Consider the following 4,393-nt stretch of genomic DNA (forward strand, 5'->3'; position numbering starts at 1 on the left):
TGTGTGTACACAAGTTATGGCTTGTTTCACGTGCTACGTGTACACATGTTATGGTGTGTTTCACGTGTTGCATGTGTACATGTTATAGCCTGTTTCACGTGTTGAGAGTACGCATGTTTTGGTGCGATACACGTGTTGTGTGTACACATGTTATGGCATGTTTGCATGCTGTGTGTATACATGTAATGACGTGTTGCACGTGCTGTGAGTACACATGTAATGGCATGTTACACGTGCTGTGTGTACACATATTATTGCGTGTTACACGTGCTGTATGTACACATGTGATGGCATATTACACGTGCTGTATGTACACAAATGCTATGGCATGTTACACGTGCTATATGTACACATGTTATTGCGTGTTACACGTGCTGTGTGAACATATGTTAAGGCGTGTTACACGTGCTGTGTGAACATATGTTAAGGCGTGTTACACGTGCTGTATGTACACCTGTTTTTGTGTGTTACACGTTCTGTATGTACACATGTTATGGCATGTTACACGTGCTGTGTGTACACATGTAATGACGTGTTTCACGTGCTGTGGTACACATGTAATGACGTGTTACACGTGCTGTGTGTACACATGTTATTGCGTTTTACACGTGCTGTATGTTCACATGTAATGACGTGTTACACGTGCTTCGAGTACACATGTAATGACGTGTTACACGTGCTGTGTGTACACATGTTATTGCGTGTTACACGTGCGGTATGTACACATGTTATTGCGTGTTACACGTTCTGTATGTACACATGTTATTGCGTGTTACGCGTGCTGTATGGACACATGTTATTGCGTGTTACACGTGCTATATGTACACATGTTATCGCGTGTTACACGCGCTGTATGTACACATGTTATTGCGTGTTACACGTGCTGTATGTACACATGTTATTGCGTGTTACACGTGCTGTGTGAACATATGTTAAGGCGTGTTACACGTGCTGTGCGTACACATGTTTAGGCATGTTACACGTGCTGTATGTACACATGTTAAGGCGTGTCACACGTGCTGTGTGTACACATGTTATTGCGTTTTACACGTGCTGTATGTTCACATGTAATGACGTGTTACACGTGCTTCGAGTACACATGTAATGACGTGTTACACGTGCTGTGTGTACACATGTAATGACGTGTTTCACGTGCTGTGGTACACATGTAATGACGTGTTACACGTGCTGTGTGTACACATGTTATTGCGTGTTACACGTGCTGTGTGTACACATGTATTGGCGTGTCACACGTGTTGGTTTACATTTATTATGGTGTGTTCGCGTGATGTGTGTACATTTATTATGGTGTGTTCGCGTGCTGTGTGGACACATGTATTGGTTGTTTCACGTGCTGTTGGTTCACATGTTATGGCGTGTTATACGTGCTGTGTGTACATATGTAATGACGTGTTACGCGTGCTTTGTGTACTCATGTTATGGCGTATTACACGTGTGGTGAATATGTTCAGAGTTTAAATCCTGATATTGATTGAAAAATTATCGTGAAACAAAATTGTCACATGACTATATGATATTTTAAATTTCAATCGTCTCGTAAAGATCTTTTCTTGCAGGTTCTACAGTTAAAAAGGCATCTATGCTACGTAATAGTCGTTGTGAAAATCGGAAAGATAATAATAAAACAATAAACTTTTCTTCGGCAGTTTAATTGTTAAGGTCAAATACAGAACATATATTCATTTATACTGCGTCCATTTTCTCTCACATCCACACACAATGCGTCCATTATATCAAGCATATATTTCATCAATGCATATTTCAAATATGGTAAAGTGACACAATGAGGATTGAATATCAGAGGAAATGATTTCAACAAATCAGTAAATCGTAGAGATTAAGTACAAGCACGGGATGGTAAACATAAAGATATATATATATATGTTTTATGTTAATAAATTGATCTCACCCTCGATACTCCAAGGTTTACGCCCACTTACGCTGGATAGAGAGCGAAAGTGGGCGTAACCCCATGGAGTATGGAGGACGTAAACAGGAGTACACACGCACAAAAGTAATACAGCGGTTAGAAATTAAATTCTGATCACAAAATCATTTTTTTTATTGATCAGAGCATTACGGTATATATTGTTCAAGAAAACATAATATCGTTATTTTGATATCCTATATCCAAAAGTACAGCATTAAGACATGGGTCGTCTCGTTCAACCAGACGCTTGGTCACTTTTAATTCTCTGTTCGGCGAAGCTTGCGCAGACAACAAGAGTCTGGTTGAACGAGACTACGATAGAGGGAGAGAAACAAGGGATTGTAACCCGGAAATAGTCATATAAAATGATAGAGATTAGTTGTACTATTTGAACAAAATGTATATGAGTAGATAGGTATTTAAGACCATAATGTTATTATCTCCCGTTTCTATAGCTCCGCTAAGACTCTATTTCGTGTTGAGTGACAGCAACATGAACTATAATACGAACGATACCATGCTGGTTCAATACAATCTCAGATTGTTTGGTTTTTGAAAAGCTGGATTAAAAGGCATGGATGATATTAGCCTTTGAACAATTATGGATTATTTGAACAAAAAAGTATATGAGTAGGTAAGGGTTTAAGACCACGTGACCCTTTTACTCACACCCTCTCCCGAAATATCAACACTTTAGGTATGTTTAAAGCAGCACTTGTTATATTTTCTCGAATCACTGAGAAATTATCAAGGCTTAACGTTCATCTGATCATATCAATTTTGCCGAACTGAAATAAAAGTTGTTTAATCGGCTATTGTTTAATATAGCATTGCCAGGCAGTTTAAAAGCACATGATAAGAACGATAACTCCAATTGACTGAACATTACCTGAAAACAACAATCATAGCACTTCCGGGTTCGCCTTTCACACTATTGGTATTTAACTGGTTATTTTAGGTTTTTTTATTAAATAGGTTTGCTTTACGACAGATTCTTTATATCGGTTTTATGAAGATTACGTTATTTATTTAAAAAGGCATCAACCTTTACAATATCACATATTCATATATTCCAAAATACACGATGGACAACAGAGGACTTCGGCAAAACACAATATTTAAAAAAAAATCATCTTAAAAACGGTAACGAACGGCTGAGACAGTTCACCTCCCATTACATAGTCATTTATATTGGAATGTTAAAATAAATATTTACATTAAAAACACAAGTATTCATAGTTCAATATCATATATACATACTAATGTCGACCTAAAATTAAACTACAGTATTTCGAACGTCTGTAGATATGTTGAGATTTGGAACCAATTTCGTAAATCGGGAAAGTAGAAGAAATTTTTCTGTGAATGTACGCGAGCTTCGCAGTTCATTATAATCTAATACTCACAAGCCTCGCTCTGTTTTATTTTCGGGTGACATTGTAACCGTTGATATTTAACGGAGTCAAATGCACACGTAAACACACAAAAGAAATTATTTGTGAATAGTTTTTTATTTTACATATTAAACAAATATCCCCCTTCAGATAGTATGTATTTTACTCAGTATGCAATTGTATTGATGTCGCAAAAAATCTTACTTTTGAATTGAATTAAGAGTAAATTGCTTTGAAAAGTTTTAGATATCTGGTTAGAGATTTTTGTAAAACGTGAAAAACTTGTACCAGTTATTTCCCTTTGCTAACATTTTGTTTGTGTCTCAATTGCACTAAACGAAAATAAGAGGAGGTTTCCGTGGAGCCAGTCGAGTCTCTAGTGCTCAGACATGCGTGGTACAGGGAGCCTTAACGCGGATTTTAACATCTTGTTCATTGAAATATGAAGTTTGTCACAAAAAGGCACCCATACAATCTGAATTATCTCACACGTATATTTCACAGAATAGATAAAAACGAGGCTTTTATGTAGATCAGTCATCAAACTGCACACATTACACTGTACGACACATTTCTCAATACCACTGAGGTTTTCTTAGGGAGAATAACATGGATCCAAACCTGAATAACAGTATCACATACTACACAGTAAGACATACCCCACCGTAGTACATGTTCAAAGATTCTAACAAATGGCAATCCCCTACACCCATCCCCGATGACGGAACTCCTCCCCCATTTCAATAAGTAGAGTGTAGTCACACGACATTGCACATAGCACTATTTATATATATATATATATTGTAGTTCTGCCATACAACGTCGAAAACTGCATGGAATGATGTGTTTTGTATAACTCACTCTTAACTATAATAAATAAAGCACTTGAAAGGCTAGTAGGGAGAGGGGAGGGGCTGGGAAGGTGAGGGGTGCTGGCCAGGTATAGGGGAGGACAGGAGTCAAATAGGGGAGGGATCGGGTAATGGGAGGGGCTGAGTAGGGGAGAGGCGGGGGAGTAGTGGAGGGTAATGGGAGGGGCGGAGTAGGG

The sequence above is a fragment of the Mizuhopecten yessoensis genome, unplaced genomic scaffold (assembly GCF_002113885.1).
Source record: "Mizuhopecten yessoensis strain PY_sf001 unplaced genomic scaffold, ASM211388v2 scaffold2049, whole genome shotgun sequence".
NCBI classification, from domain to species: domain Eukaryota; kingdom Metazoa; phylum Mollusca; class Bivalvia; order Pectinida; family Pectinidae; genus Mizuhopecten; species Mizuhopecten yessoensis.